The sequence below is a fragment of the Hyla sarda genome, chromosome 6, assembly GCF_029499605.1.
Source record: "Hyla sarda isolate aHylSar1 chromosome 6, aHylSar1.hap1, whole genome shotgun sequence".
Lineage (NCBI taxonomy): Eukaryota > Metazoa > Chordata > Amphibia > Anura > Hylidae > Hyla > Hyla sarda.
The window spans coordinates 272,387,038-272,404,351 of record NC_079194.1 but is presented as its reverse complement, the minus strand read 5'-3'; the positions used below and the strand labels follow the sequence as shown (position 1 = coordinate 272,404,351).

The following is a 17,314-nucleotide window of genomic DNA, read 5'->3' as shown; positions in this document are numbered from 1 at the left end:
CATACTAAGTAGAACTGCATAACCTACTTGTTCATAGTTATCACTAATTTCTGTGTCTGTCACGGTTTCATAGTGTAGTGGTTATCACGTCTGCTTTAAAAATAATTTTGTATTAACGAGGTTGGATTCACTGGAGATTGAACCCAGGACCTTGAGCTCCGAAACGTGTTTTTGCCTTTTCTATATATAATTTGGTATCAATCCTATTGATGATTTGCTATTACTTATGAGTCTTGTCTGCTCCTTTGAAACAAATGAATCAAGTGCACCATTATTTCCTTTATACTTTTTAGACGATTGATGGGTTCCTGCCTAGGATAACAGGTACAGCACTGACACGATGCAGTTCTGCTCCCTGAACTACCCCTAAAGGGGTGACATGCATGAACCCAAGGGGGAAACCAGGTGAGAGTCCACTGCTTATTGCTTTTAAGAGTCTGACTTTCATCCACAGAGTTACACGAGGCGCTGTCATCCTGACATTTTGTGCCTAAAGGGATGATATGCATGAAGCCAAGGGGGAAACCAGGTGAGAGTCCACTGCTTATTGCTTTTAAGTGTCTGACTTTCAACCACAGAGTTACACGAGGCGCTCTTATCCTGCCTTTTTGTCTTCTCCTTTTATTAGCTTCTGAGTGTAAAGCAGACATGATAACCACAATACTATGAAACCTTGACTGTGGCAGAACTTGACAATATACATTGAAATTCAATCGATGATCCAGCGAAAAGTAAAAAAAATAGACTGGTTTCACAAAAGGGAGAACACAACGAAATCAATGTGTAAAGCAGACCTTATGACCATAACGCTATGAAAACTTGGATTTTTTTTTTTCTTGTAGACAATAATATCATGACACAAGCCTTTGTATTCCCTATTTAATAAGATCTAAGCCTTGACTCTTTAAAAGCAGAATGGGTTGGTTTCACTGGGGATTGAACCCAGGACCTTCTGCGTGTAAAGCAGACGTGATAGCCACTACACTATGAAACCGCGACAGACATAGAAATTAGCGATAACCATGAGCAAGTAGGTTATGCAATTCGACTTAGTATGCCATATACAACAAAATGTAATCATAAACTCTTAAAAAGAATTTTGTATAAACGAGTTTGGTTTCACTGGGGATTGAACCCAGGACCTTGAGCTCCGAAACGTGTTTTTGCCTCTTCTATATATAATTTGGTATCAATCCTATTGATGATTTGCTATTACTTATGAGTCTTGTCTGCTCCTTAGAAACAAATGAATCAAGTGCACCATTATTTCCTTTATACTTTTCAGACAATTGACGGGTTCCTGCCTAGGATAACAGGTACAGCACTGACAGGATGCAGTTCTGCTCCCTGAACTACCCCTAAAGGGGTGATATGCATGAACCCAAGGGGGAAACCAGGTGAGAGTCCGAGTGCCTTTTCTAGATATAATTTTGTGCCTAAAGGGGTGATATGCATGAACCCAAGGGGGAAACCAGGTGAGAGTCCACTGCTTATTTTTGACTTTCATCCACAGAGTTACACGAGGCGCTGTTATCCTGCCTTTTTGTCTTCTCCTTTTATTGACTTCTGAGTGTAAAGTAGACATGATAACCACTATACTATGAAACCTTGACTGTGGCAGAACTTGACAATATACATTGAAATTCAATCGATGATCCAGCAAAAAGTAAAAAATAGACTGGTTTCACAAAAGGGAGAACACAACGAAATCAATGTGTAAAGCAGACCTTATGACCATAACGTTATGAAAACTTGGATTTTTTTTAAATTGTAAACAATAATATCATGACACAATCCTTTGTATTCCCTATTTAATAAGATTTAAGCCTTGACTCTTTAAAAGCTTAGAATGGATTTAATTAGCGATAACTATGAGCAAGTAGGTTATGCAGTTCGACTCAGTTTGCCATATACAACAAAATCTTATCATAATCTCTTAAAAATAATTTTGTACAAACCAGTTTTGTTTCACTGGGGAACGAACCCAGGACATTCTGCATGTAAAACAGACGTGATAACCACTACACTATGAAACCGCGACAGACACAACAATTAGCGATAACTATGAGCAAGTAGGTTATGCAGTTCGACTTAGTATGCCATATTCAACAAAATGTAATCATAAACTAAGTTGAACTGCATAACCTACTTGTTGATAGTTATCACCAATATCTGAATCTGTTGTGGTTTCATAGTGTAGTGGTTATCACGTCTGCTTTACACACAGAAGGTCCTGGGTTCAATCCCCAGTGAAACCAACCTCGTTAATACAAAATATTTTTTAAGAGTTTATGATTACATTTTGTTGTTTGAGGCATACTAAGTAGAACTGCATAACCTACTTGTTCATAGTTATCACTAATTTCTGTGTCTGTCACGGTTTCATAGTGTAGTGGTTATCACGTCTGCTTTAAAAATAATTTTGTATTAACGAGGTTGGATTCACTGGAGATTGAACCCAGGACCTTGAGCTCCGAAACGTGTTTTTGCCTTTTCTATATATAATTTGGTATCAATCCTATTGATGATTTGCTATTACTTATGAGTCTTGTCTGCTCCTTTGAAACAAATGAATCAAGTGCACCATTATTTCCTTTATACTTTTTAGACGATTGATGGGTTCCTGCCTAGGATAACAGGTACAGCACTGACACGATGCAGTTCTGCTCCCTGAACTACCCCTAAAGGGGTGACATGCATGAACCCAAGGGGGAAACCAGGTGAGAGTCCACTGCTTATTGCTTTTAAGAGTCTGACTTTCATCCACAGAGTTACACGAGGCGCTGTCATCCTGACATTTTGTGCCTAAAGGGATGATATGCATGAAGCCAAGGGGGAAACCAGGTGAGAGTCCACTGCTTATTGCTTTTAAGTGTCTGACTTTCAACCACAGAGTTACACGAGGCGCTCTTATCCTGCCTTTTTGTCTTCTCCTTTTATTAGCTTCTGAGTGTAAAGCAGACATGATAACCACAATACTATGAAACCTTGACTGTGGCAGAACTTGACAATATACATTGAAATTCAATCGATGATCCAGCGAAAAGTAAAAAAAATAGACTGGTTTCACAAAAGGGAGAACACAACGAAATCAATGTGTAAAGCAGACCTTATGACCATAACGCTATGAAAACTTGGATTTTTTTTTTTATTGTAGACAATAATATCATGACACAAGCCTTTGTATTCCCTATTTAATAAGATCTAAGCCTTGACTCTTTAAAAGCTTAGAATGGGTTGGTTTCACTGGAGATTGAACCCAGGACCTTCTGCGTGTAAAGCAGACGTGATAGCCACTACACTATGAAACCGCGACAGACATAGAAATTAGCGATAACCATGAGCAAGTAGGTTATGCAATTCGACTTAGTATGCCATATACAACAAAATGTAATCATAAACTCTTAAAAAGAATTTTGTATAAACGAGTTTGGTTTCACTGGGGATTGAACCCAGGACCTTGAGCTCCGAAACGTGTTTTTGCTTCTTCTATATATAATTTGGTATCAATCCTATTGATGATTTGCTATTACTTATGAGTTTTGTCTGCTCCTTAGAAACAAATGAATCAAGTGCACCATTATTTCCTTTATACTTTTCAGACAATTGACGGGTTCCTGCCTAGGATAACAGGTACAGCACTGACAGGATGCAGTTCTGCTCCCTGAACTACCCCTAAAGGGGTGATATGCATGAACCCAAGGGGGAAACCAGGTGAGAGTCCGAGTGCCTTTTCTAGATATAATTTTGTGCCTAAAGGGGTGATATGCATGAACCCAAGGGGGAAACCAGGTGAGAGTCCACTGCTTATTTTTGACTTTCATCCACAGAGTTACACGAGGCGCTGTTATCCTGCCTTTTTGTCTTCTCCTTTTATTGACTTCTGAGTGTAAAGTAGACATGATAACCACTATACTATGAAACCTTGACTGTGGCAGAACTTGACAATATACATTGAAATTCAATCGATGATCCAGCAAAAAGTAAAAAAATAGACTGGTTTCACAAAAGGGAGAACACAACGAAATCAATGTGTAAAGCAGACCTTATGACCATAACGTTATGAAAACTTGGATTTTTTTTAAATTGTAAACAATAATATCATGACACAATCCTTTGTATTCCCTATTTAATAAGATTTAAGCCTTGACTCTTTAAAAGCTTAGAATGGATTTAATTAGCGATAACTATGAGCAAGTAGGTTATGCAGTTCGACTCAGTATGCCATATACAACAAAATCTTATCATAAACTCTTAAAAATAATTTTGTATAAACCAGTTTGGTTTCACTGGGGAACGAACCCAGGACATTCTGCATGTAAAACAGACGTGATAACAACTACACTATGAAACCGCGACAGACATAGCAATTAGCGATAACTATGAGCAAGTAGGTTATGCAGTTCTACTTAGTATGCCGTATACAACAAAATGTAATCATGAAAAGAATTTTGTACTAACGAGGTTGGTTTCACTGGGGATTGAACCCAGGACTTTCTGCGTGTATAGCAGACGTGATAGCCACTACACTATGAAACCACGACAGACAGAAAAATTAGCGATAACTATGAACAAGTAGGTTATGCAGTTCTACTTAGTATGCCATATACAACAAAATGTAATCATAAAAAGAATTTTGTACTAACGAGGTTGGTTTCACTGGGGATTGAACCCAGGACCCTCTGCGTGCAAAGCAGACATGATAACCACTACACTATGAAACCGTGACAGACACAGAAATTAGCTATAACCATGAGCAAGTAGGTCATGCAATTTGACTCAGTATGCCATATACAACAAAATGTAATCATAAACTCTTAAAAAGAATTTTGTATAAACGAGTTTGGTTTCACTGGAGATTGAACCCAGGACCTTGAGCTCCGAAACGTGTTTTTGCCTCTTCTATATATAATTTGGTATCAATCCTATTGATGATTTGCTATTACTTATGAGTCTTGTCTGCTCCTTAGAAACAAATGAATCAAGTGCACCATTATTTCCTTTATACTTTTCAGACAATTGACGGGTTCCTGCCTAGGATAACAGGTACAGCACTGACAGGATGCAGTTCTGCTCCCTGAACTACCCCTAAAGGGGTGATATGCATGAACCCAAGGGGGAAACCAGGTGAGAGTCCGAGTGCCTTTTCTAGATATAATTTTGTGCCTAAAGGGGTGATATGCATGAACCCAAGGGGGAAACCAGGTGAGAGTCCACTGCTTATTTTTGACTTTCATCCACAGAGTTACACGAGGCGCTGTTATCCTGCCTTTTTGTCTTCTCCTTTTATTGACTTCTGAGTGTAAAGTAGACATGATAACCACTATACTATGAAACCTTGACTGTGGCAGAACTTGACAATATACATTGAAATTCAAACGATGATCCAGCAAAAAGTAAAAAATAGACTGGTTTCACAAAAGGGAGAACACAACGAAATCAATGTGTAAAGCAGACCTTATGACCATAACGTTATGAAAACTTGGATTTTTTTAAAATTGTAAACAATAATATCATGACACAATCCTTTGTATTCCCTATTTAATAAGATTTAAGCCTTGACTCTTTAAAAGCTTAGAATGGATTTAATTAGCGATAACTATGAGCAAGTAGGTTATGCAGTTCGACTCAGTTTGCCATATACAACAAAATCTTATCATAATCTCTTAAAAATTATTTTGTATAAACCAGTTTGGTTTCACTGGGGAACGAACCCAGGACATTCTGCATGTAAAACAGACGTGATAACCACTACACTATGAAACCGCGACAGACACAGCAATTAGCGATAACTATGAGCAAGTAGGTTATGCAGTTCGACTTAGTATGCCATATACAACAAAATGTAATCATAAACTAAGTTGAACTGCATAACCTACTTGTTGATAGTTATCACCAATTTCTATATCTGTCGTGGTTTCATAGTGTAGTGGTTATCACGTCTGCTTTACACGCAGAAGGTCCTGGGTTCAATCCCCAGTGAAACCAACCTCGTTAATACAAAATATTTTTTAAGAGTTTATGATTACATTTTGTTGTTTGAGGCATACTAAGTAGAACTGCATAACCTACTTGTTCATAGTTATCACTAATTTCTGTGTCTGTCACGGTTTCATAGTGTAGTGGTTATCACGTCTGCTTTAAAAAGAATTTTGTATTAACGAGGTTGGATTCACTGGAGATTGAACCCAGGACCTTGAGCTCCGAAACGTGTTTTTGCCTTTTCTATATATAATTTGGTATCAATCCTATTGATGATTTGCTATTACTTATGAGTCTTGTCTGCTCCTTTGAAACAAATGAATCAAGTGCACCATTATTTCCTTTATACTTTTTAGACGATTGATGGGTTCCTGCCTAGGATAAAAGGTACAGCACTGACAGGATGCAGTTCTGCTCCCTGAACTACCCCTAAAGGGGTGATATGCATGAACCCAAGGGGGAAACCGGGTGAGAGTCCACTGCTTATTGCTTTTAAGTGTCTGACTTTCATCCACAGAGTTACACGAGGCGCTGTCATCCTGACGTTTTGTGCCTAAAGGGATGATATGCATGAAGCCAAGGGGGAAACCAGGTGAGAGTCCACTGCTTATTGCTTTTAAGTGTCTGACTTTCAACCACAGAGTTACACGAGGCGCTGTTATCCTGCCTTTTTGTCTTCTCCTTTTATTAGCTTCTGAGTGTAAAGCAGACATGATAACCACTATACTATGAAACCTTGACTGTGGCAGAACTTGACAATATACATTGAAATTCAATCGATGATCCAACGAAAAGTAAAAAAAAATAGACTGGTTTCACAAAAGGGAGAACACAACGAAATCAATGTGTAAAGCAGACCTTATGACCATAACGCTATGAAAACTTGGATTTTTTTTTTAATTGTAGACAATAATATCATGACACAAGCCTTTGTATTCCCTATTTAATAAGATCTAAGCCTTGACTCTGTAAAAGCTTAGAATGGGTTGGTTTCACTGGGGATTGAACCCAGGACTTTCTGCGTGTAAAACAGACGTGATAGCCACTACACTATGAAACCGCGACAGACATAAAAATTAGCGACAACTATGAACAAGTAGGTTATGCAGTTCTACTTAGTATGCCATATACAACAAAATGTAATCATAAAAAGAATTTTGTACTAATGAGGTTGGTTTCACTGGGGATTGAACCCAGGACCTTCTGCGTGTAAAGCAGACGTGATAACCACTACACTATGAAACCGTGACAGACACAGAAATTAGCGATAACCATGAGCAAGTAGGTTATGCAATTCGACTTAGTATGCCATATACAACAAAATGTAATCATAAACTCTTAAAAAGAATTTTGTATAAACGAGTTTGGTTTCACTGGGGATTGAACCCAGGACCTTGAGCTCCGAAACGTGTTTTTGCTTCTTCTATATATAATTTGGTATCAATCCTATTGATGATTTGCTATTACTTATGAGTCTTGTCTGCTCCTTAGAAACAAATGAATCAAGTGCACCATTATTTCCTTTATACTTTTCAGACAATTGACGGGTTCCTGCCTAGGATAACAGGTACAGCACTGACAGGATGCAGTTCTGCTCCCTGAACTACCCCTAAAGGGGTGATATGCATGAACCCAAGGGGGAAACCAGGTGAGAGTCCGAGTGCCTTTTCTAGATATAATTTTGTGCCTAAAGGGGTGATATGCATGAACCCAAGGGGGAAACCAGGTGAGAGTCCACTGCTTATTTTTGACTTTCATCCACAGAGTTACACGAGGCGCTGTTATCCTGCCTTTTTGTCTTCTCCTTTTATTGACTTCTGAGTGTAAAGTAGACATGATAACCACTATACTATGAAACCTTGACTGTGGCAGAACTTGACAATATACATTGAAATTCAAACGATGATCCAGCAAAAAAGTAAAAAATAGACTGGTTTCACAAAAGGGAGAACACAACGAAATCAATGTGTAAAGCAGACCTTATGACCATAACGTTATGAAAACTTGGATTTTTTTTAAATTGTAAACAATAATATCATGACACAATCCTTTGTATTCCCTATTTAATAAGATTTAAGCCTTGACTCTTTAAAAGCTTAGAATGGATTTAATTAGCGATAACTATGAGCAAGTAGGTTATGCAGTTCGACTCAGTTTGCCATATACAACAAAATCTTATCATAATCTCTTAAAAATTATTTTGTATAAACCAGTTTGGTTTCACTGGGGAACGAACCCAGGACATTCTGCATGTAAAACAGATGTGATAACCACTACACTATGAAACCGCGACAGACACAGCAATTAGCGATAACTATGAGCAAGTAGGTTATGCAGTTCGACTTAGTATGCCATATACAACAAAATGTAATCATAAACTAAGTTGAACTGCATAACCTACTTGTTGATAGTTATCACCAATTTCTATATCTGTCGTGGTTTCATAGTGTAGTGGTTATCAAGTCTGCTTTACACGCAGAAGGTCCTGGGTTCAATCCCCAGTGAAACCAACCTCGTTAATACAAAATATTTTTTAAGAGTTTATGATTACATTTTGTTGTTTGAGGCATACTAAGTAGAACTGCATAACCTACTTGTTCATAGTTATCACTAATTTCTGTGTCTGTCACGGTTTCATAGTGTAGTGGTTATCACGTCTGCTTTAAAAAGAATTTTGTATTAACGAGGTTGGATTCACTGGAGATTGAACCCAGGACCTTGAGCTCCGAAACGTGTTTTTGCCTTTTCTATATATAATTTGGTATCAATCCTATTGATGATTTGCTATTGCTTATGAGTCTTGTCTGCTCCTTTGAAACAAATGAATCAAGTGCACCATTATTTCCTTTATACTTTTTAGACGATTGATGGGTTCCTGCCTAGGATAACAGGTACAGCACTGACACGATGCAGTTCTGCTCCCTGAACTACCCCTAAAGGGGTGACATGCATGAACCCAAGGGGGAAACCAGGTGAGAGTCCACTGCTTATTGCTTTTAAGTGTCTGACTTTCATCCACAGAGTTACACGAGGCGCTGTCATCCTGACATTTTGTGCCTAAAGGGATGATATGCATGAAGCCAAGGGGGAAACCAGGTGAGAGTCCACTGCTTATTGCTTTTAAGTGTCTGACTTTCAACCACAGAGTTACACGAGGCGCTGTTATCCTGCCTTTTTGTCTTCTCCTTTTATTAGCTTCTGAGTGTAAAGCAGACATGATAACCACAATACTATGAAACCTTGACTGTGGCAGAACTTGACAATATACATTGAAATTCAATCGATGATCCAGCGAAAAGTAAAAAAATAGACTGGTTTCACAAAAGGGAGAACACAACGAAATCAATGTGTAAAGCAGACCTTATGACCATAACGCTATGAAAACTTGGATTTTTTTTTTAATTGTAGACAATAATATCATGACACAAGCCTTTGTATTCCCTATTTAATAAGATCTAAGCCTTGACTCTTTAAAAGCTTAGAATGGTTTGGTTTCACTAGGGATTGAACCCAGGACCTTCTGCGTGTAAAGCAGACGTGATAGCCACTACACTATGAAACCGCGACAGACATAGAAATTAGCGATAACTATGAACAAGTAGGTTATGCAGTTCTACTTAGTATGCCATATACAACAAAATGTAATCATAAAAATAATTTTGTATTAACGAGGTTGGTTTCACTGGGGATTGAACCCAGGACCTTCTGCGTGTAAAGCAGACGTGATAGCCACTACACTATGAAACCGCGACAGACATAGAAATTAGCGATAACTATGAACAAGTAGGTTATGCAGTTCTACTTAGTATGCCATATACAACAAAATGTAATCATAAAAAGAATTTTGTACTAATGAGGTTGGTTTCACTGGGGATTGAACCCAGGACCTTCTGCGTGTAAAGCAGACGTGATAACCACTACACTATGAAACTGTGACAGACACAGAAATTAGCGATAACCATGAGCAAGTAGGTTATGCAATTCGACTTAGTATGCCATATACAACAAAATGTAATCATAAACTCTTAAAAAGAATTTTGTATAAACGAGTTTGGTTTCACTGGGGATTGAACCCAGGACCTTGAGCTCCGAAACGTGTTTTTGCTTCTTCTATATATAATTTGGTATCAATCCTATTGATGATTTGCTATTACTTATGAGTCTTGTCTGCTCCTTAGAAACAAATGAATCAAGTGCACCATTATTTCCTTTATACTTTTCAGACAATTGACGGGTTCCTGCCTAGGATAACAGGTACAGCACTGACAGGATGCAGTTCTGCTCCCTGAACTACCCCTAAAGGGGTGATATGCATGAACCCAAGGGGGAAACCAGGTGAGAGTCCGAGTGCCTTTTCTAGATATAATTTTGTGCCTAAAGGGGTGATATGCATGAACCCAAGGGGGAAACCAGGTGAGAGTCCACTGCTTATTTTTGACTTTCATCCACAGAGTTACACGAGGCGCTGTTATCCTGCCTTTTTGTCTTCTCCTTTTATTGACTTCTGAGTGTAAAGTAGACATGATAACCACTATACTATGAAACCTTGACTGTGGCAGAACTTGACAATATACATTGAAATTCAATCGATGATCCAGCAAAAAGTAAAAAATAGACTGGTTTCACAAAAGGGAGAACACAACGAAATCAATGTGTAAAGCAGACCTTATGACCATAACGTTATGAAAACTTGGATTTTTTTTAAATTGTAAACAATAATATCATGACACAATCCTTTGTATTCCCTATTTAATAAGATTTAAGCCTTGACTCTTTAAAAGCTTAGAATGGATTTAATTAGCGATAACTATGAGCAAGTAGGTTATGCAGTTCGACTCAGTTTGCCATATACAACAAAATCTTATCATAATCTCTTAAAAATTATTTTGTATAAACCAGTTTGGTTTCACTGGGGAACGAACCCAGGACATTCTGCATGTAAAACAGACGTGATAACCACTACACTATGAAACCGCGACAGACACAGCAATTAGCGATAACTATGAGCAAGTAGGTTATGCAGTTCGACTTAGTATGCCATATACAACAAAATGTAATCATAAACTAAGTTGAACTGCATAACCTACTTGTTGATAGTTATCACCAATTTCTATATCTGTCGTGGTTTCATAGTGTAGTGGTTATCACGTCTGCTTTACACGCAGAAGGTCCTGGGTTCAATCCCCAGTGAAACCAACCTTGTTAATACAAATTTTTTTTTAAGAGTTTATGATTACATTTTGTTGTTTGAGGCATACTAAGTAGAACTGCATAACCTACTTGTTCATAGTTATCACTAATTTCTGTGTCTGTCACGGTTTCATAGTGTAGTGGTTATCACGTCTGCTTTAAAAAGAATTTTGTATTAACGAGGTTGGATTCACTGGAGATTGAACCCAGGACCTTGAGCTCCGAAACGTGTTTTTGCCTTTTCTATATATAATTTGGTATCAATCCTATTGATGATTTGCTATTGCTTATGAGTCTTGTCTGCTCCTTTGAAACAAATGAATCAAGTGCACCATTATTTCCTTTATACTTTTTAGACGATTGATGGGTTCCTGCCTAGGATAACAGGTACAGCACTGACACGATGCAGTTCTGCTCCCTGAACTACCCCTAAAGGGGTGACATGCATGAACCCAAGGGGGAAACCAGGTGAGAGTCCACTGCTTATTGCTTTTAAGTGTCTGACTTTCATCCACAGAGTTACACGAGGCGCTGTCATCCTGACATTTTGTGCCTAAAGGGATGATATGCATGAAGCCAAGGGGGAAACCAGGTGAGAGTCCACTGCTTATTGCTTTTAAGTGTCTGACTTTCAACCACAGAGTTACACGAGGCGCTGTTATCCTGCCTTTTTGTCTTCTCCTTTTATTAGCTTCTGAGTGTAAAGCAGACATGATAACCACAATACTATGAAACCTTGACTGTGGCAGAACTTGACAATATACATTGAAATTCAATCGATGATCCAGCGAAAAGTAAAAAAATAGACTGGTTTCACAAAAGGGAGAACACAACGAAATCAATGTGTAAAGCAGACCTTATGACCATAACGCTATGAAAACTTGGATTTTTTTTTTAATTGTAGACAATAATATCATGACACAAGCCTTTGTATTCCCTATTTAATAAGATCTAAGCCTTGACTCTTTAAAAGCTTAGAATGGGTTGGTTTCACTGGGGATTGAACCCAGGACCTTCTGCGTGTAAAGCAGACGTGATAGCCACTACACTATGAAACCGCGACAGACATAGAAATTAGCGATAACTATGAACAAGTAGGTTATGCAGTTCTACTTAGTATGACATATACAACAAAATGTAATCATAAAAAGAATTTTGTACTAAGAGGTTGGTTTTACTGGGGATTGAACCCAGGACCCTCTGCGTGCAAAGCAGCCATGATAACCACTACACTATGAAACCGTGACAGACACAAAATTAGCGATAACTATGAGCAAGTAGGTTATGCTGTATGACTTAGTATGCCATATACAATAAAATGTAATCATAAAAATAATTTTGTATTAACGAGGTTGGTTTCACTGGGGATTGAACCCAGGACCTTCTGTGTGTAAAGCAGACGTGATAGGCACTACACTATGAAACCACAACAGACATAGAAATTAGCGATAACTATGAACAAGTAGGTTATGCAGTTCTACTTAGGATGCCATATACAACAAAATGTAATCATAAAAATAATTTTGAACTAATGAGGTTGGTTTCACTGGGGATTGAACCCAGGACCTTCTGCGTGTAAAGCAGACGAGATAACCACTACACTATGAAACCGTGCCAGACACAGAAATTAGCGATAACCATGAGCAAGTAGGTTATGCAATTCGAATTTGTATGCCATATACAACAAAATGTAATCATAAACTCTTAAAAAGAATTTTGTATAAACGAGTTTGGTTTCACTGGGGATTGAACCCAGGACCTTGAGCTCCGAAGCGTGTTTTTGCTTCTTCTATATATAATTTGGTATCAATCCTATTGATGATTTGCTATTACTTATGAGTCTTGTCTGCTCCTTAGAAACAAATGAATCAAGTGCACCATTATTTCCTTTATACTTTTCAGACAATTGACGGGTTCCTGCCTAGGATAACAGGTACAGCACTGACAGGATGCAGTTCTGCTCCCTGAACTACCCCTAAAGGGGTGATATGCATGAACCCAAGGGGGAAACCAGGTGAGAGTCCGAGTGCCTTTTCTAGATATAATTTTATGCCTAAAGGGGTGATATGCATGAACCCAAGGGGGAAACCAGGTGAGAGTCCACTGCTTATTTTTGACTTTCATCCACAGAGTTACACGAGGCGCTGTTATCCTGCCTTTTTGTCTTCTCCTTTTATTGACTTCTGAGTGTAAAGTAGACATGATAACCACTATACTATGAAACCTTGACTGTGGCAGAACTTGACAATATACATTGAAATTCAATCGATGATCCAGCAAAAAGTAAAAAATAGACTGGTTTCACAAAAGGGAGAACACAACGAAATCAATGTGTAAAGCAGACCTTATGACCATAACGTTATGAAAACTTGGATTTTTTTTAAATTGTAAACAATAATATCATGACACAATCCTTTGTATTCCCTATTTAATAAGATTTAAGCCTTGACTCTTTAAAAGCTTAGAATGGATTTAATTAGCGATAACTATGAGCAAGTAGGTTATGCAGTTCGACTCAGTTTGCCATATACAACAAAATCTTATCATAATCTCTTAAAAATTATTTTGTATAAACCAGTTTGGTTTCACTGGGGAACGAACCCAGGACATTCTGCATGTAAAACAGACGTGATAACCACTACACTATGAAACCGCGACAGACACAGCAATTAGCGATAACTATGAGCAAGTAGGTTATGCAGTTCGACTTAGTATGCCATATACAACAAAATGTAATCATAAACTAAGTTGAACTGCATAACCTACTTGTTGATAGTTATCACCAATTTCTATATCTGTCGTGGTTTCATAGTGTAGTGATTATCACGTCTGCTTTACACGCAGAAGGTCCTGGGTTCAATCCCCAGTGAAACCAACCTCGTTAATACAAAATATTTTTTAAGAGTTTATGATTACATTTTGTTGTTTGAGGCATACTAAGTAGAACTGCATAACCTACTTGTTCATAGTTATCACTAATTTCTGTGTCTGTCACGGTTTCACAGTGTAGTGGTTATCACGTCTGCTTTAAAAAGAATTTTGTATTAACGAGGTTGGATTCACTGGAGATTGAACCCAGGACCTTGAGCTCCGAAACGTGTTTTTGCCTTTTCTATATATAATTTGGTATCAATCCTATTGATGATTTGCTATTACTTATGAGTCTTGTCTGCTCCTTTGAAACAAATGAATCAAGTGCACCATTATTTCCTTTATACTTTTTAGACGATTGATGGGTTCCTGCCTAGGATAACAGGTACAGCACTGACACGATGCAGTTCTGCTCCCTGAACTACCCCTAAAGGGGTGACATGCATGAACCCAAGGGGGAAACCAGGTGAGAGTCCACTGCTTATTGCTTTTAAGTGTCTGACTTTCATCCACAGAGTTACACGAGGCGCTGTCATCCTGAAATTTTGTGCCTAAAGGGATGATATGCATGAAGCCAAGGGGGAAACCAGGTGAGAGTCCACTGCTTATTGCTTTTAAGTGTCTGACTTTCAACCACAGAGTTACACGAGGCGCTGTTATCCTGCCTTTTTGTCTTCTCCTTTTATTAGCTTCTGAGTGTAAAGCAGACATGATAACCACAATACTATGAAACCTTGACTGTGGCAGAACTTGACAATATACATTGAAATTCAATCGATGATCCAGCGAAAAGTAAAAAAATAGACTGGTTTCACAAAAGGGAGAACACAACGAAATCAATGTGTAAAGCAGACCTTATGACCATAACGCTATGAAAACTTGGATTTTTTTTTTAATTGTAGACAATAATATCATGACACAAGCCTTTGTATTCCCTATTTAATAAGATCTAAGCCTTGACTCTTTAAAAGCTTAGAATGGGTTGGTTTCACTGGGGATTGAACCCAGGACCTTCTGCGTGTAAAGCAGACGTGATAGCCACTACACTATGAAACCGCGACAGACATAGAAATTAGCGATAACTATGAACAAGTAGGTTATGCAGTTCTACTTAGTATGCCATATATAACAAAATGTAATCATAAAAAGAATTTTGTACTAAGAGGTTGGTTTTACTGGGGATTGAACCCAGGACCCTCTGCGTGCAAAGCAGCCATGATAACCACTACACTATGAAACCGTGACAGACACAAAATTGGCGATAACTATGAGCAAGTAGGTTATGCTGTATGACTTAGTATGCCATATACAACAAAATGTAATCATAAAAATAATTTTGTATTAACGAGGTTGGTTTCACTGGGGATTGAACCCAGGACCTTCTGCGTGTAAAGCAGACGTGATAGGCACTACACTATGAGACCGCGACAGACATAGAAATTAGCGATAACTATGAACAAGTAGGTTATGCAGTTCTACTTAGTATGCCATATACAACAAAATGTAATCATAAAAAGAATTTTGAACTAATGAGGTTGGTTTCACTGGGGATTGAACCCAGGACCTTGAGCTCCGAAACGTGTTTTTGCTTCTTCTATATATAATTTGGTATCAATCCTATTGATGATTTGCTATTACTTATGAGTCTTGTCTGCTCCTTAGAAACAAATGAATCAAGTGCACCATTATTTCCTTTATACTTTTCAGACAATTGACGGGTTCCTGCCTAGGATAACAGGTACAGCACTGACAGGATGCAGTTCTGCTCCCTGAACTACCCCTAAAGGGGTGATATGCATGAACCCAAGGGGGAAACCAGGTGAGAGTCCGAGTGCCTTTTCTAGATATAATTTTGTGCCTAAAGGGGTGATATGCATGAACCCAAGGGGGAAACCAGGTGAGAGTCCACTGCTTATTTTTGACTTTCATCCACAGAGTTACACGAGGCGCTGTTATCCTGCCTTTTTGTCTTCTCCTTTTATTGACTTCTGAGTGTAAAGTAGACATGATAACCACTATACTATGAAACCTTGACTGTGGCAGAACTTGACAATATACATTGAAATTCAATCGATGATCCAGCAAAAAGTAAAAAATAGACTGGTTTCACAAAAGGGAGAACACAACGAAATCAATGTGTAAAGCAGACCTTATGACCATAACGTTATGAAAACTTGGATTTTTTTTAAATTGTAAACAATAATATCATGACACAATCCTTTGTATTCCCTATTTAATAAGATTTAAGCCTTGACTCTTTAAAAGCTTAGAATGGATTTAATTAGCGATAACTATGAGCAAGTAGGTTATGCAGTTCGACTCAGTTTGCCATATACAACAAAATCTTATCATAATCTCTTAAAAATTATTTTGTATAAACCAGTTTGGTTTCACTGGGGAACGAACCCAGGACATTCTGCATGTAAAACAGACGTGATAACCACTACACTATGAAACCGCGACAGACACAGCAATTAGCGATAACTATGAGCAAGTAGGTTATGCAGTTCGACTTAGTATGCCATATACAACAAAATGTAATCATAAACTAAGTTGAACTGCATAACCTACTTGTTGATAGTTATCACCAATTTCTGTATCTGTTGTTGTTTCATAGTGTAGTGGTTATCACGTCTGCTTTACATGCAGAAGGTCCTGGGTTCAATCCCCAGTGAAACCAACCTCGTTAATACAAAATATTTTTTAAGAGTTTATGATTACATTTTGTTGTTTGAGGCATACTAAGTAGAACTGCATAACCTACTTGTTCATAGTTATCACTAATTTCTGTGTCTGTCCCGGTTTCACAGTGTAGTGGTTATCACCCAGGACCTTCTGCGTGTAAAGCAGACGTGATAGCCACTACACTATGAAACCGCGACAGACATAGAAATTAGCGATAACTATGAACAAGTAGGTTATGCAGTTCTACTTAGTATGCCATATACAACAAAATGTAATCATAAAAAGCATTTTGTACTAAGAGGTTGGTTTTACTGGGGATTGAACCCGGGACCCTCTGCGTGCAAAGCAGCCATGATAACCACTACACTATGAAACCGTGACAGACACAAAATTAGCGATAACTATGAGCAAGTAGGTTATGCTGTATGACTTAGTATGCCATATACAACAAAATGTAATCATAAAAATAATTTTGTATTAACGAGGTTGGTTTCACTGGGGATTGAACCCAGGACCTTCTGCGTGTAAAGCAGACGTGATAGCCACTACACTATGAAACCGCGACAGACATAGAAATTGGCGATAA

At 38.1% G+C, this 17,314-nt stretch overlaps 30 non-coding genes across 30 annotated transcripts; 6 read left to right on the top strand and 24 right to left on the bottom strand.

The window, feature by feature from the left end:
* Nucleotides 1-921: 921 nt before the first annotated feature.
* On the bottom strand, nt 922-994 carry TRNAV-UAC (transfer RNA valine (anticodon UAC)). Its single transcript has one exon. It is a non-coding gene; the product is annotated as a tRNA-Val (tRNA).
* Nucleotides 995-1,963: 969 nt separating this feature from the next.
* Nucleotides 1,964-2,036, bottom strand: TRNAV-UAC (transfer RNA valine (anticodon UAC)). Its single transcript has one exon. It is a non-coding gene; the product is annotated as a tRNA-Val (tRNA).
* A 149-nt stretch (nt 2,037-2,185) lies between these two features.
* On the top strand, nt 2,186-2,258 carry TRNAV-UAC (transfer RNA valine (anticodon UAC)). The gene has a single exon. It is a non-coding gene; the product is annotated as a tRNA-Val (tRNA).
* Nucleotides 2,259-3,238: 980 nt separating this feature from the next.
* On the bottom strand, nt 3,239-3,311 carry TRNAV-UAC (transfer RNA valine (anticodon UAC)). The gene has a single exon. It is a non-coding gene; the product is annotated as a tRNA-Val (tRNA).
* A 970-nt stretch (nt 3,312-4,281) lies between these two features.
* Nucleotides 4,282-4,354, bottom strand: TRNAV-UAC (transfer RNA valine (anticodon UAC)). Its single transcript has one exon. It is a non-coding gene; the product is annotated as a tRNA-Val (tRNA).
* A 112-nt stretch (nt 4,355-4,466) lies between these two features.
* On the bottom strand, nt 4,467-4,539 carry TRNAV-UAC (transfer RNA valine (anticodon UAC)). Its single transcript has one exon. It is a non-coding gene; the product is annotated as a tRNA-Val (tRNA).
* A 112-nt stretch (nt 4,540-4,651) lies between these two features.
* On the bottom strand, nt 4,652-4,724 carry TRNAA-UGC (transfer RNA alanine (anticodon UGC)). The gene has a single exon. It is a non-coding gene; the product is annotated as a tRNA-Ala (tRNA).
* A 969-nt stretch (nt 4,725-5,693) lies between these two features.
* TRNAV-UAC (transfer RNA valine (anticodon UAC)) lies at nt 5,694-5,766 on the bottom strand. Its single transcript has one exon. It is a non-coding gene; the product is annotated as a tRNA-Val (tRNA).
* A 149-nt stretch (nt 5,767-5,915) lies between these two features.
* On the top strand, nt 5,916-5,988 carry TRNAV-UAC (transfer RNA valine (anticodon UAC)). The gene has a single exon. It is a non-coding gene; the product is annotated as a tRNA-Val (tRNA).
* A 981-nt stretch (nt 5,989-6,969) lies between these two features.
* Nucleotides 6,970-7,042, bottom strand: TRNAV-UAC (transfer RNA valine (anticodon UAC)). The gene has a single exon. It is a non-coding gene; the product is annotated as a tRNA-Val (tRNA).
* Nucleotides 7,043-7,154: 112 nt separating this feature from the next.
* On the bottom strand, nt 7,155-7,227 carry TRNAV-UAC (transfer RNA valine (anticodon UAC)). Its single transcript has one exon. It is a non-coding gene; the product is annotated as a tRNA-Val (tRNA).
* Nucleotides 7,228-8,197: 970 nt separating this feature from the next.
* Nucleotides 8,198-8,270, bottom strand: TRNAV-UAC (transfer RNA valine (anticodon UAC)). Its single transcript has one exon. It is a non-coding gene; the product is annotated as a tRNA-Val (tRNA).
* A 149-nt stretch (nt 8,271-8,419) lies between these two features.
* On the top strand, nt 8,420-8,492 carry TRNAV-UAC (transfer RNA valine (anticodon UAC)). Its single transcript has one exon. It is a non-coding gene; the product is annotated as a tRNA-Val (tRNA).
* A 979-nt stretch (nt 8,493-9,471) lies between these two features.
* Nucleotides 9,472-9,544, bottom strand: TRNAV-UAC (transfer RNA valine (anticodon UAC)). The gene has a single exon. It is a non-coding gene; the product is annotated as a tRNA-Val (tRNA).
* A 112-nt stretch (nt 9,545-9,656) lies between these two features.
* TRNAV-UAC (transfer RNA valine (anticodon UAC)) lies at nt 9,657-9,729 on the bottom strand. Its single transcript has one exon. It is a non-coding gene; the product is annotated as a tRNA-Val (tRNA).
* Nucleotides 9,730-9,841: 112 nt separating this feature from the next.
* On the bottom strand, nt 9,842-9,914 carry TRNAV-UAC (transfer RNA valine (anticodon UAC)). The gene has a single exon. It is a non-coding gene; the product is annotated as a tRNA-Val (tRNA).
* A 969-nt stretch (nt 9,915-10,883) lies between these two features.
* Nucleotides 10,884-10,956, bottom strand: TRNAV-UAC (transfer RNA valine (anticodon UAC)). The gene has a single exon. It is a non-coding gene; the product is annotated as a tRNA-Val (tRNA).
* A 149-nt stretch (nt 10,957-11,105) lies between these two features.
* TRNAV-UAC (transfer RNA valine (anticodon UAC)) lies at nt 11,106-11,178 on the top strand. Its single transcript has one exon. It is a non-coding gene; the product is annotated as a tRNA-Val (tRNA).
* A 979-nt stretch (nt 11,179-12,157) lies between these two features.
* Nucleotides 12,158-12,230, bottom strand: TRNAV-UAC (transfer RNA valine (anticodon UAC)). Its single transcript has one exon. It is a non-coding gene; the product is annotated as a tRNA-Val (tRNA).
* A 111-nt stretch (nt 12,231-12,341) lies between these two features.
* Nucleotides 12,342-12,414, bottom strand: TRNAA-UGC (transfer RNA alanine (anticodon UGC)). The gene has a single exon. It is a non-coding gene; the product is annotated as a tRNA-Ala (tRNA).
* Nucleotides 12,415-12,525: 111 nt separating this feature from the next.
* On the bottom strand, nt 12,526-12,598 carry TRNAV-UAC (transfer RNA valine (anticodon UAC)). The gene has a single exon. It is a non-coding gene; the product is annotated as a tRNA-Val (tRNA).
* Nucleotides 12,599-12,710: 112 nt separating this feature from the next.
* Nucleotides 12,711-12,783, bottom strand: TRNAV-UAC (transfer RNA valine (anticodon UAC)). The gene has a single exon. It is a non-coding gene; the product is annotated as a tRNA-Val (tRNA).
* A 969-nt stretch (nt 12,784-13,752) lies between these two features.
* TRNAV-UAC (transfer RNA valine (anticodon UAC)) lies at nt 13,753-13,825 on the bottom strand. The gene has a single exon. It is a non-coding gene; the product is annotated as a tRNA-Val (tRNA).
* A 149-nt stretch (nt 13,826-13,974) lies between these two features.
* Nucleotides 13,975-14,047, top strand: TRNAV-UAC (transfer RNA valine (anticodon UAC)). The gene has a single exon. It is a non-coding gene; the product is annotated as a tRNA-Val (tRNA).
* A 979-nt stretch (nt 14,048-15,026) lies between these two features.
* Nucleotides 15,027-15,099, bottom strand: TRNAV-UAC (transfer RNA valine (anticodon UAC)). Its single transcript has one exon. It is a non-coding gene; the product is annotated as a tRNA-Val (tRNA).
* A 111-nt stretch (nt 15,100-15,210) lies between these two features.
* TRNAA-UGC (transfer RNA alanine (anticodon UGC)) lies at nt 15,211-15,283 on the bottom strand. The gene has a single exon. It is a non-coding gene; the product is annotated as a tRNA-Ala (tRNA).
* Nucleotides 15,284-15,394: 111 nt separating this feature from the next.
* On the bottom strand, nt 15,395-15,467 carry TRNAV-UAC (transfer RNA valine (anticodon UAC)). Its single transcript has one exon. It is a non-coding gene; the product is annotated as a tRNA-Val (tRNA).
* A 961-nt stretch (nt 15,468-16,428) lies between these two features.
* Nucleotides 16,429-16,501, bottom strand: TRNAV-UAC (transfer RNA valine (anticodon UAC)). The gene has a single exon. It is a non-coding gene; the product is annotated as a tRNA-Val (tRNA).
* A 149-nt stretch (nt 16,502-16,650) lies between these two features.
* TRNAV-UAC (transfer RNA valine (anticodon UAC)) lies at nt 16,651-16,723 on the top strand. Its single transcript has one exon. It is a non-coding gene; the product is annotated as a tRNA-Val (tRNA).
* Nucleotides 16,724-17,215: 492 nt separating this feature from the next.
* On the bottom strand, nt 17,216-17,288 carry TRNAV-UAC (transfer RNA valine (anticodon UAC)). Its single transcript has one exon. It is a non-coding gene; the product is annotated as a tRNA-Val (tRNA).
* Between the last annotated feature and the right edge of the window lie 26 nt (nt 17,289-17,314).